This window comes from Cynocephalus volans, chromosome 1 (genome assembly GCF_027409185.1).
Source record: "Cynocephalus volans isolate mCynVol1 chromosome 1, mCynVol1.pri, whole genome shotgun sequence".
NCBI lineage: Eukaryota > Metazoa > Chordata > Mammalia > Dermoptera > Cynocephalidae > Cynocephalus > Cynocephalus volans.
The window spans coordinates 45,900,387-45,914,237 of NC_084460.1; positions in this window are offsets into that span (position 1 = coordinate 45,900,387).

Genomic DNA, 13,851 nt, shown 5'->3' on the forward strand with positions numbered 1-13,851 from the left:
CGAGTAAGAGGCAAAGGTGCTAAATGGGAAGAGCATGTCGTTGGCAGATGGGGAGGCAGATCAGCCTGCAGCCAAGAAGGCACCGAGCCCCGAGGAGGCGAGAGGGCACCTGCCTGAGCTAGCCTCCAGGGAGAGACTTCCATCCTGCTGTGGTCAAGCAAAACAAGAAAGCCACCACGTCCCCAAATCATCTGCTCAGGGCCTTAATCCCAGCATGCTTCTTGTCCCTGTCCTCCCCCACGCCCACCCCTCCCCACCATTAGACTTCAGTGATGCCTTTCAGAACCCCAAATACACATGCAGCACAACTCCAGAAGGTGGGAGGAGGTGGGCTGCTCTTCAGGGCCTTGACGGGAGATGCCACCCAGAAAGACAGGAAGCAGGTAGCCAGGTCCATCTCCGGAGTTCCTAAAGAATTGCGGGTGTGCAGGCGAAGAAGCACCTTCTGGGCAGGCCCCATGCCTTCCCATAGCTCACTGCACCCAGCGACAGATCTGTTAGCATGAGACAGTCTTCATGGAGGCTTGACATTCGATGGGATGGGCCCTAGTGAGCCCTACAGGCATGCTGTGACAAGCATAGCCTTTCAGTTTGTGTGGTTACCATAGCAGTGCATCCCGGTCTTCTGAAAGGGCTCTGGCCACAAGGACCCTGTATCTTGAAGCCCATGACATTTTATCATCAGCCCTTCTCTGGGTTGTAAAAGCCTCATGGAGGCAGGGGCCTCACCTCTCATCCACTGCTATGTCCCCAGTGCCTAGGACAGAGCCCAGCACATGGTAGGTGCTCAGTAAAAATTTCACAGAGGGATGATTGAGTGAGAGAATGAAACACAACCTCCTAATTGATTGACTTTAACAAGAATTTGCCCCACAAGGTCTGGCTTTTGACTGTCTCCAGGAGCTGGTCTGAAACTCTAGTGGGAAGGCTGCTGGCCACGTCGGCAGGAGTTGGACCGGAGCAGACATGGCCAAATGGAGGCGATGCTTCAGCAGCAGCGTGAATGAGCAAGAGTCATGCACGTGACAGTGTCCTCCATTCTCCTCAGTAGGCTTCCTAGCCAGCCTGTTCCCTGGATGCTTTCGGCTGCAGAAGCAAGAGATTGGGCAGAATAAATAGGACCAGACTGAGGAGGGGTGGGGAAAGAGGGAAAAGACGGTGTGGGTGGGAGGAAGGAAGAGACTGGATGAGGGGATAGCCATGGGTGTGACAGCATGGGGACAGGAGGCACAGGTTTTGGGTAGGGCACCAGTGTTACTGTGGCAGTCACTGCAGGTGCCTCCCCAGCAGCCCATTCAGGATGGAGGATGCCCACACCTTGCTTCCCATGCCTCTTTGCAGCAAGGGTGGCATAGGCTAAACTCAGACAGATGAGACATAAGGAGAAGTCTGCAGGGAGAGGGCTGCTGTGGGGAAAGATGTGAGGAGGTGACGCTCAGAGCTTCAGTGGTCACCAGGTACCCATGAGGGTAGATGCTGCTGTCATTCATGGAAGACGGGAGGGTGGGGACATCACTGAACAGCCACACCAGCCCAGAAACTTCCCCCACTCCTGTGATGTTTAATAAACCTCTTCTGGAGAAGTCCCTTTTTGTTAGGTGTTCTACTAGTTGTAAATATAGAATAGTCATTATTTTATTAATTTATATAGCACTTTCTACAACGCAATTTACATATATTTATCTAATCCTCACAGTAATCCTATAAAGTAGGTATTGATTGAACCCATTTTACAGATGACAAAACTGAGGCTCAGGGAGATTGAGTAACATACCCAGGTTAGACAGCTGTTAAGTAGCAGAGCCTGGATTCAAATCTACACAATCTGGCTCAAGCTATTTGAAGACGGAAATTCTTGTCCAATTACTACCTGGCAGTCAGAATATACTTCTTTGAACTCTGCACAAAGACTGATCCTCGGGAGAACCTGGCTTTTATCAGGGTTACATAGTAGCAATAACCCAGATGGTATACAAGGGAAAATGGGGGTGAGCTAACATACACGCTGTTAGCTGTGGTTAACCTGGGGATGGAGGGAAGACGAGACTTAAGAAGCAAAGAGTGGCTTGACCCCCTTAGGTCCCCTATGCTAAGTTCAGGTGTGTCTCCAAAAGGGGAGATGGAGCTGCTATATCACAAGAGTTAAAATAAAGCCAAGACCTGGGCTTCAGAGAGATACCGCAGCTTCCCCAGGCATGACAGGAGGCCTCCCAGCGCACCTCCATGTGCAATATTCTCCAGTAGAAGGGGAAAGTTTAAGCTCACTCCCCACAAACCCACCACCAACCTGTGTTTCTAGACCTAACAGAAGCCAGGCCTTCCCGTGGTGTCAGTCTGACTCTGGCTTTGGGCTCTAGTGGCCATCTGCAGAGCGCATTAGGCACCTTCTCTCCAAAGACAGTGTAACCATCTTAGCGCCACAGTTGGGGGGCTGTCTGATGGGGAAATCCAGGTTACCCCAGAGGGAGAAAGGAGTGAGGGGCTTCCACAGCAGCAGCCTGCGTGTCATGAACAGCCACTGTCCTCTTCGTCAGAATTCCATTTTGATTGATTTTCCTGACCGACCTGCCAGCACCAACACATTGCCGGGACCCAGGAATCCCACTTGGCCTTGGAAAAGGCCACTTCTCTGAGAAAAGATTACATGCTTCTCTCCCTCACTCTCTTCTAGGTCCACAGCCTTCCTACAACTCTCTAAACCAAGCATGTTCATGCCTCAGGGCCTTTGCACCTGCTGTTCTCTCTACCCAGAATGCTCTCTCCTTAGATATGTGCAAGGTTCTCTCGTTGAGATCTCCGTTCAAATGCCTCTTCCTCTGAGACACATCCCTTACTAGAACAGCAGCCTCCATGCTGCCCCATCACACTGTTCCCCTATCCTGCTTTCTCCTTTTTCAGAGTGTTTAGTGCTACCTGGTTTTACCATTTATATGTTTAGACTGCGAGCTCTAGAAGGCAGGGACTTTGAGCTTCTCTGTGCACTGCACCATCCCCAGCAGTGAACAATAAATAGCCATTGGATGAATGAATAATTAAATGAAAGAATGGACAAATGAACACATTATGGCTTCTGAGTACTGGCAACCCAGTGCTGACTTCATCATGCAAAATGTGGAGTCGTGTACTGCTCACCTCTGCAGTGCAGATTCCAAGAGAAACAGTGGGAAATCATGCTCGTGGTCATGAGGTGGAAGACAGTGCCTCTGAGCGTTTGGTTACACTACACACCTGCCGGGCCCCTGTCTCTCCAGGCTCCTTCTCCGACTAGTGAAATCCTGGCCCCAAAGTTCCATGAGGCCCATAGCCCCAGAGCACCTAGCACTGTGCTTGGTGGCCAGCAGGCATTTTAAACCACGTAGCAAATGGGGTTAGGACAGGAGCTGTGGAGTCTGGAAGCCTAAGCCTTCATTTCCACTCAGTCCAACTTATGGGAGGAAAAATTGCTTCTCCATTTGTGAACATCTCTATCCTGAACCCATTTCATACACCAACTGGGACACAGCTAGAAATTGCCCATAAAAAGACTGTAGCCAGAAGCAGGTTTTAAGAGTAGCATATCCTCTCAAAACCTGAGGCCCTTAGAGATGGGAAGGTTCAGCCTTCCAAGTCAAGCCCTGCATCACCCCGACCCTGAGTATCCATCCACTGAGGCCACCACGTGTCAAGGGGGAGAAGAGAGACCAGCTGCAAGGCCATCGTGAGTGTGTGAGGGATATCCAAGCCCACGCGGCAGGGGTAGTGGCTGGGAATGACAGTGAGCCCCTGTGAGAGGTGGCCCTTTCTCTATTTCTGTTATTATGAAAGAAGACCTTGAGCAGACTTTGGAAAAAACCCACAAAAACTCAGTACTGTACCATGTCCATTCTTCCCTAATTGAGCTAGAGACTCAGGATCTAACGTTGATCTGAAGTTCAATGCAATTCCATGGAGCCTCACAAGCTGACTCTCGTGGGTGCACAAAAAAGCAAAAGACAGGACAGCCAGGGCCCTTCTGAAGAACGAGAAGCTGGTAACTGAACCTCTTGGAGATCAAGCATTCCTACAAAGCTGTTATAATGAAGACAGTGTGTCTTGTACCCTACATACCTGCACAATTATTTGTCAACCAAAAAAAAAAGACAGTGTGTTATTGGCCAGACACAGAGTGACCTATGGGACAAAGTGGAGATCCCAGGAAGAGGCCCGCACTTCACGGGAAAGATATTTACAATAATTTACAACACAGAGGGATTATAGACCTGTGGGGAGAGGATGGACTTCTCAGTAGATAGCCTGGGACAACTAGTTATCCATATGGAAAACTATGAAATTACAACCTTACCTCATACTGGACACAAAAATCAATTCTGGGTGGATTACAAACAAGTGTGCAAGGTAAGACTGCGCTATGTTTGAAAGACAATGTAGGAGAATCTCTTTATGACATCAGGGTGGAGAAAGATTTCCTAAACCAGTACTTCAAACTTCAATGAGCATAGAATCACCCGGAGGGTTTGTAAAAGCACACACTGCTGGCTCCACCCTTGCGTTTCTGATTCAGCAGGTCTAGGGTGGGGCCATATATCTGCATTTCTAATAAGCTCCCAAGTGACACTGATGCTGCCAGTCCAATGACACATTTTGGGTAGCACCATCCTAAACTACACTCAAAAAGCTCAAACTTTTCGGAAAATAGATTTCATGGTGCGGAAAGTTTCTGTTCATCAAAAGATACCATTTCACCCACACCAGTCAAGCAAAAAAATTTAAATGTCTGACAGTGTTGAACGTTGTGAGGACGTAGAGCAATGAATTACTTATGTGTTGCTGACGGGAGTGTAAACTGGTATAACCACTTTGGAAGATAATTTGATATTGTCTGCTAAAGTTGGAGATGTGTACACCCCGTGACAAGCAGCTACACTGTGGGCATAATCCTACAGAAACTCCTCTATGTCCATGCACCAGGAAACAAAGAACATTCCAGACAGCACTATTTGTAACACCAAGGGGAAAAACTTGGAAACAATCAAATGTCCACCACCAGCCGAATGGATTAATACAGTAGAATATTACACAGCAGAGAAAAGGAGAGAATTATAGATAATAAAAGGAGTGAATCTCAAAGGACCTAATGTTGAAGGAAAAAGCAAGTTGCAGGAAACTACTTATAGAATGATTGTATTTGCATAAAGTTCCCCAGCATGCAAAATGAAATGCGCTATTTAGGGAATCAAAAGTGTGGTAAAGCTACAAAGAAAAGGAAGTGATAAACAGAAGGTTCAGGGTAGCAATTGCTCTAAGGTGGGAGTGAAGAGGATATGTTCAAAATTACAAGCTGAATCCAGGCATTGAGCATGGTACCTGTGAATGTCACAGAGAAGAGACAGCTAGAGCCCCGTGCCTCCTGGCAGAGGAACGCACCGCCACTGATGAGGTGGTCCTGCCACAGGCATCAAAGCCAACTCTGATCACACCTCCAGCTCCAACTACCAATTTCCTGGAAATATGGAGGAAAGAGCAACATGTTGACGACACCATGGGACTGTAATCAGAAAAACCCAGACTGCGGAGAATTCTACAGGGCGGACCACCCGCTGCTTCAGCACAAAGACAGCAAGGGAACAAAGAAGAATGGAACACATGGACAGATGGAAGAAACCGAAAAGTCACTTCAAACAGTCACACTATCTGGGCCCTCCTTGGATCCAGTGTCAAACTGTCTTAAAAAAAAAAATTAGGGTCTTTTATGATTGAAAATTTGAACGTTGAGTTTGAGGATATTAAAGAATTCTTCATTTTTAGGTACATAATGGGAGTGGGGAAAAGTGGATTTTTTTTAAAGTCATCTTTTAGAGAAATGTAACTGAAAGGTTTGCAGCTTAAAGGTAATAGTTATTCTATTTTTCTTTAAACTTGTGTGTGGGGAAGGGGGTACACAGTATCTATTTGTGTTGTTGTCTGTATTTGTATTGTTAACATATTTACATCTATTTAATAAAAGCAATTTAGTATTTAAAAGAAGGAAAGAAGGAAGAAAGGGAGAGGGAGAGGGAAAAGAAGGTAGGAAGGAGAAAGTAAGGAGGGGGAGGAAGGGAAATGGCAAGGGGGGAGCTGGGGAGAAGGAGAGAGAAGGGAGGAGGCAGGTAGACACAGAAGAAGGCACATACAAGTTTCTGTCATGCAAGAACTGGATGTGGAACACAGTAGTGGCTGTCCCTTCAGGGAAAGGACACTCCAGCACGTGCCAGCACATCCCAGGTCATCTGGCACCCTGGGGGCAGGAGGATGTCACTCTCTGAGAGGCCTTCTCTAATGACCCTGCCTGAAGTCTCCTCTCTCCCAGCACCCTTTTTCTTTCTTCATAGCATGGCTTACCCCCTGAAATCTACTTCTTTATTGTATTTATTATTCCTCTTCCCCTTTAGACTGTAAGATTCACAAGAAGCTGGTCACTTCATTCATCCAGCAGCTATCAATGTACCTGGCTGGCAGCAGGTGCTGATAGATGATGACAGTGGTAGCAGCTGGCACTTACTGAGCACTTACCCTGCGCCAGGCTCTGTTCTAAGAAATCTACATGTATTAACCCATTCAATGCTCACAACAACCCATGAGGTAGGTGTTGTTATTCCCATTTTGCAGTTCAGTAAATCAAGGCTCAGACAGGTGAAGAGACTCCATGAGAGTTGCACAGCTAGCAGGTGGTGGAGCCATGATGTAAACTCAGGTGGTTTGATTCCAGGGCCTACCCTGGACTCCTGCTAAGCTAATAAAAGTTTGTATAATAGTAAAGCAGCTTTTTGTTCACGCCTAAAATGATCTAACTACTGAAGTTCCAGGAGGATCTTATTAAGCCAATTTACTTCTCCTGCCCATACTAGCTCCAGGGCTGTTTCTTTCTGTGTACATAGGCATGCACGTATACACAGTGTGACTACACCTAGCTGTACTACAAACCACAAAGCAAGTTACTAATCCACGCACTTTGACCTGTTTTCTGCCTGGCACACAGTGAGCGCTTAGCAAATGTGTTGACTGGGACTGACTACAGTGCAAGAAAGTTGGATCAGGATGCCAAACTTTCCAAAATAGAGATGCCACCCTTAGTAAGAAAATATCCCATCCCATTTCTCCCTGTTACAATGAAACCCATTAGTGTGAATGAGCCCCTCTTTGAAATCCAAAGGGCCCACAGGAGAGGCCCTAATCTGATCAGTCACACCCATCCCAGCAGGATTTACTTTCAACAAGTTGCTTTGCTTTCAGCCCCTCTGCCAACACCAGCCATCAGAGGGGCCCCTGAACATCTAAGAACTCTGATCACTAAATAACCAGAGGGCTATGGGATCTAGAGATTGAATTTCGGGAATTCTTTCCAGGCCAGGTCTGGCCAGAGCCAAGCAGACAAGAGGCCAGTTTGGGGTGAGCCCCAGGACCAGAGGGCTGTGGCATCACACAGCTTGGGGGGACAGGATAGGGGAAGGGGCTGGTGACCAAAGGGGTCGCCACTGCAGGGGAAAATGCCAACTGTGTTCTGAGTCAAAAGACCATCCTCAGAACCTTCTCACTAATCGGAACAGAACAGAAAACCAGCGTGGAAGGAGCTGGTGCCCCCTTCTCCAAAGGGGCCGAGGGGAGGGCAGGAGAAGGGAGTTCCGGTTCCTGGGCTGAGGCACGAATTTCTCAGAACCCTGGCAGCCTGGAAAACACAGAGCTGGTTTCTGTTTTCCACCCCCAGAAACAGCCTGTAACCACAGCGGGCAGGAGGCCCTGCTGGCCGGGTCGGGAGAGCCCTGGCCAGGCTGGGGAAGCAAACACTGCCGCTGTTTACAGAGGGAAGCCCTAGCCGGCTCAGATGCCCGAGACCTGGGCGTCCCCGGCCACCCCACGCTCTCGGCCAGCTGGGTCCATGGGGATGCTATCTTCGGGAGGAGAAGGGAGCTGGAACACAGCAGTCGGAATAGGGGGCCTGCGTGCCAGCTGGGCCGGCCTCTTAGCATGAAAAGGGGGAGCGATCTCGTGGGTCTCCCTGCAAAAAGAACGCTTCTGCATCCAAAGCAAGCCTCTGCCAAGCACAACAGAATAACAAGAGAACGGGAGGAGAAACACACGAGGACCTGCCTGCTCAGCTGAGCCGGCTGCCCCACCCTACAGGCGGCCTGCTCCCGGGAGTTTCACAGTCCTTTCCATGGCAGTTGGTTTTGCTGTCACAACAACCTCGGGATGGCCCTGCACTGGGCAGTGCTGCTGGCTGGAGGAGAGAGATCAATTTCCTAGTGGGCTCAGAGGCCAGCACATTTTTGAGGGCCTGGTCTGTGGAGTCCCCCAAGCATCTGCCTCTGTCAAGTCCATTGCACACTCCACAGGTTCCTAAGCTGCTGAGTGGAAATAAAAGCCTGGTTCTAGAATCAGGACAGAGGCTGTCTCTCCTCAGGTTTCATATACTGTGGAATCTTGTTAGCAGATGCTACAGTTTTTTATTTGCACTCTTGAACTCCCAGAGAGGTGTGTAGCATCTTTCCAAAAAAACCCAGAAAAAGAACATCTACAAATTTTCTCACTTGCTGTGTGACTTTGGGCCAGTTACTTAACCTCTCTGCACTAGTTTCCTCATCTGTAAGATGGGGAGAATAACAGTATTTGCCTCGTGGGGCTGTTGTGAGGGTTAAATGAGTTAGTGGGGTAAAGTCTTAGAATAGTGCCTGGTAAACAGTAAGCGCCCTCTAAGGATTAGCTGCTATTATTATTGTGTTGTTTTATGATAAATAGTTTTAAATCATTTAAAAACCAGGTGGTAATATGATCTGCGTTTCATTCCTGGATATCCATTCAATTCCACAAATACTTGGTGAGCATCTCAAGTGCAGGCTGGAGCCAAGCTGGGCTTTGAGCAAAGGGTGGACACTAGCAAATGTTGTCAAGGGCTCACTACAGGCAAAGTCAGCCAGGGGGCAGTGGGGGGTGCAGAGACATTAGTCCTCACTACTCAGAGACTCGGACTTGAGCGAGGGAGAAAAAATAAATGGAAACACGAAAGGGACCATATGCATCCCAGGACTCAGAAGCCTCAGAGTTCTCACAGTCTGGCTGCAGAGAAAGGAAACCTTGTCAGGGTCTTGAAATGCTGGCCGGATTTCAAAAAGCACAGGAGAGAGAGGATGGCATTTCAGGCAGAGGTCATGGCCTGGGCAAAGTTTCAGAGGCAAGAAAGCCTCAGCAGAGCCATGTCTTATCCTCCACTCAAAGCTGGGAGGGAGGCTGACTGGTTAGCTCATTTGGTTAGAGAGCAGTGTTATAACACCAAGGTCAAGGGTTCAGATTCCCATAATACTGGCCAGCTGCCAAAAAAAAAGCTGAGGGGTGGGTAAGAAGGATGATCGACCACACATCCAGATGATGGGAGAGATACCCCGGAGCGGAACTAAAAGGTTTCTCTTTCTAAATCCCGATTTTTTAAATAGTACCCTCTAATGTCATGTCTAGGACCTGAAATCTGCCTCTTCCTTTTAAAAATTTTCTCCTAAGTAATACATACATGTGGGAAAGAAGAAAAGAAAATCCAAAAGAATGAAAATACAAACAGGAAAAAGTCTCCTGTGTCCTATCCCAGCTGCTCAGTAGTCCCTCATGAGACTGTATCTTAACATTGAGGTTGTTTCTAGCCTTCTGCTACGACAAGACTGCCATCAACACCCCACACGCAGTAGGGTGTCCAGATGGACCAGGCCAGGGTCCCTGAAGACATGAGGCTCATTATGGTGTTTGAATAGGCGGCCTCAAGTTGTCTCCAGTGATCCAGGAAAGCCAGCAGCTCCTGATGTCACAGAGGTTTGTGCCAGAGAATGCTGTGCAGTGGTGCAGAATGAACGAGGTGCCCAGCCGCAGATGTGCCAGAACACCTCAAGATAGGTGGCTACAAGTGGGGTGCTCTGGGTCAAAGGATGCCGAATTTGGGGAGATTTTGCCAATTTGCCCTCCAAAAGAGATTCTACCAGTCCACTAACGGCACCCCACCCACACTACACTTCTCCAACCTCCCTTCCCATCTCTTCCTTCCTTCCTTTCTTACCAATCCCACAGGAGAAAAAATCGGGCCTGGTCTGGACAAGTTCTACACCAAGCACAGAAAATGATGTTCAGAAAACAGAAAGTCCAGGAGGAAAGATGAACAGCAGGAGTTTAGAGAGTCACAGAGATAGCTTGAGGGACTTGGTTCTGTAAAGGTCCAGAGAGAAGAGAGGAGCTGGGCCAGGACCCTTGGGCCTCTGAGGACCTGCCCTCTGAGCCCAGCGAGGGCGCCAACCCCAGCCCAGTGCCAGCTCCTGTCTGGCTGAGTGTCACCCTGTCGGGCTGAGGGGCCACTCCCCAGTGTCCCTCAGCTCCCCTGTCAGTCCCCTGAAGCAGGAAGTCAGCATGAAGGGGTTTCACATCTCTCTGGAGTAAAGAGACTGTTCAAATCTAGAAGAGGCTGCGTGGGAACCAGGAACTGGTGAGAAGATGTTAAAGAAGGGTTGACGTGTCCCAACTGCAGAGACAAGACATTTCCACAGCCCTGAACTGATTAAGATAGTTACTCTATATGGAGTATTTACTATGTGGCTGACCCTGTCACACTCGCTTTCCATATACCATTTCCTTAAAACCTCAAGCACTACTACTATCCTATTTTACAGATGGGGAAATTGAGGCCATGGGCATTAAGTAACTCACCTAAGACTACACCCCCAAATCTTTAGGCAGCCCTACAGATGGGGACGATGGGACCTGAGGGGGCGGGCAGCAGGGCAGGGGCATGATTTCACTTCTGCACTGGTTGAGTCTGGGATTCCTGCAGGGTATCCATGTGGAGATGTCCAGGAGGCAGTTGGATTGGTGGGTCTGGAGCAAAAGCCAATTTTCTGGAATCTCATCAGATGGGGAGAGTGAAAAGACAATGAGGGGTGGGGGGACAGGCCCAAGATAAATGTTCTATTCTCTTCATAAATGGACTTGAGATTGCTTCCCTCGCATGTGCATGCATGCCTCCAGCCACACCTCCTCTGTGCCTCTGGCTTTGTGACCTCAGACAAATCCCTCCTCTCTCCTCACGCCAGGCCTCTTTCTCCTCAGCCTGCTTTCACACCTGTGATTCAGAGGTGATAATTAGTCCCTGCCTTCCTAAGGTGCTCATTAAGTGGGAGGGATTGTTATAATTATTTCCTGTACTTGCCAGACTAGCAAACACACCCCAAACGACAACCTTCTACCTGCCAGAGGCCCTTCCCTCCCAGAATAAAACCCAACCTCACCGCCCTACAAGGCCCTAAATGGTCGGGCCTGCCTTCCAAGTCTGCCTTTCACTCGTCCCCCATCGTGACTCTCAGCCATGCCAGGCCTCTTTCTGTCCTCCTTACAAGCCACGTTTCTTCCCAGCTCTGGCCCTTTGAGCTTGCTGTTCCCTCAGCCTGGAACTCCCTTCCCTCACCTCCTCCTTCAGGCCTCAAATCCAAGGCCACCTCCTCAAAGAGGCTGTCCCTGACCACCCCATCTGAAGTTATTTCTTCCCCCATTGTCACCTTGTCTATTTTATTCAGAGTGATTAGTCCTCCCCCCATCTGGAGTTCTCATTTTTTATCAGTTGGCTTTTTATGAACAGCTTCCCCCTACAAAGCCAGCTTTGTCAGTGGAAAGGACCCCATCCACGGGGTCACTGCTGTGGACTGACCCTGAGATGAAGAGCTCCATGAATCTGGAAAAAATCAGCTATAATTGGATATTTAGGACCTTGTCTGTCATTCTGTTCTAGACTTTCTTCATAGTACCATACCACCTGACATTATAAGGTATATTTAGTTTGTTTCCCCAACTGAGAGGTAAACTCCATGAAGGCAGGGACTCTGTTTCATGTGCTACTGTGTCCCCAGGGCCTAAAAATTGCACTTGGCACATAGGAGACATTCAATAAATATTTGTGAAAGAAATGAGGAAACTCCTAAGAATATTAAAGAAAACAAAATATCAAACCTTTTTTTGGAGTTCCCATCATGATCATGCATCCTACACAGAGACCCCAAATCCATTCTCCCTCTCTTCTATAGTAACAGGTTTTAACTTCACATAATTGTGTAAATATAAAAACTACATTTCCCAGCCTCCTTTGTGGTTCAGTGTGGTCACATGATGAGGCTCTGGCTAATGAGGTATTAGCTGAAGGGATATATGTGGATTTCCAGGTTATTCCCTTAAGGGAAGGGGCATTCCTTCCTTCCTCTTTCTTCCACCCTCTCTTCCCATCCATCAGCCATCCTGGACAGTGGAGATGAGCTCACCACCTTGAGAGTGGTAGAGTGATAAGACAGAAAGAGACTGGGTTCCTGGCACCATGGATCAAACATACCAGCCATGGACTGCTTATGCCTGTGCTGGTACGTGAGAAAGAAATCATCTATCTTGTTAAAGCTACTGTTACTTTGGGTTTGGCTATAGCAGCCCTCTACATCCTAATTAATACATAACCCGCCCCTGCCCTCCTAACTCTAACTGTTCTTAAATCACATTTAAAGATTCCATAATGCTTCAAGGAATATTTCAGCCAGCACACATTCACGAGCTATTTTATGATTTCCCCTTTACACATGTAGGGGATGTAACCCTTGGTTTATATGTAGGATTCTTTCTTCCCTGAAGCCTCAAAATATCTGAGCACATTGCTAAGCCAGAGAAAGAAAGGAGAGGAAGTCATATTATTTAGATCCATCAAATGATAAGGACAAAAGGAACTAACAAAAAAAGCCCATTAAAATCTTAAAACATCAATTATGCTTAAACCCATGAGTTCATAATGGTACCAAGAAGAAAAAAATAAAAAAAGCCCACCAAGAAGCCAAGAACACAAATAACCCTAATTGATCACCACTGGAGGATATTAATGAACCAACCCATTATTTTGAAAAACTGGTAAACAAAGGGAAAGAATCAAGCATTCATCCTGCTTTTCCTATATGAATTCTGCCATTGTTGATGAAGGGAAGTTTCCCTTTATAGAAGTTTTCCAGCTAACAGAAGAGGAAGGGGTGGCAGAATTAGAATAGAATATCACCATCTTTCAATTAATGCACCACTGCATTAGTGGAGCTAGGCATTGACTATCAACAGCTACTCACATCACCAAAAGAAAAGCAACCTGACAACATGTACCTCCTGACAGAGACAGCTATGAAGCAGTCCTGCCCAAAACAACTGAACCTGAATCAATTAAGCCTCTCAAATTGACTGCTGATTTAAAGGACCTACAGAGGGCAGAAGAACGGGCTAAGCCTCACCATGGGGCTGTAATTGGCAAAAGCCAAACTGGGAGAAACTTCACAGAATAGATAACTTTTTTTTTTCAAGATATAAATTACAAAATAATACTAATGACTAAATCAAAAAAGTGTTTTACTATCTAACCCAGAGGAAAAACCTCTAGATTAAAATAGACTTAAAAACCAAGGCATCCATACACAATGCCTGGTATGAATCCTGATGCAAACAAACTATAAAATAATAAATAAACAAAGAAGAAAAAACTTTTGTGATATTTATGAGGCAACTAGAAGTTTAAACACTAGATATTTCATGATATTATTAAAGAAGTATTACTAATTTTCATGTGTGCTAGTGGTCTCGTATTTCAGAGTCCTTTTCCTTTAGAGATATGTACTGAATATTTATGCATGAAATGATATACATGCCTAGGAGTTGCTTCAAAATATCACTATGTAGCGGAGGTGATGGAGGTCCAGAAGAAAACAAATTGGCCATGAGTTGACCGCAATTGAAGCTGAATAGTGGGTACGTGGGGATACGTTGTGCTGCTCTACTTTCATATATATTCGAAGTATTTTGTAA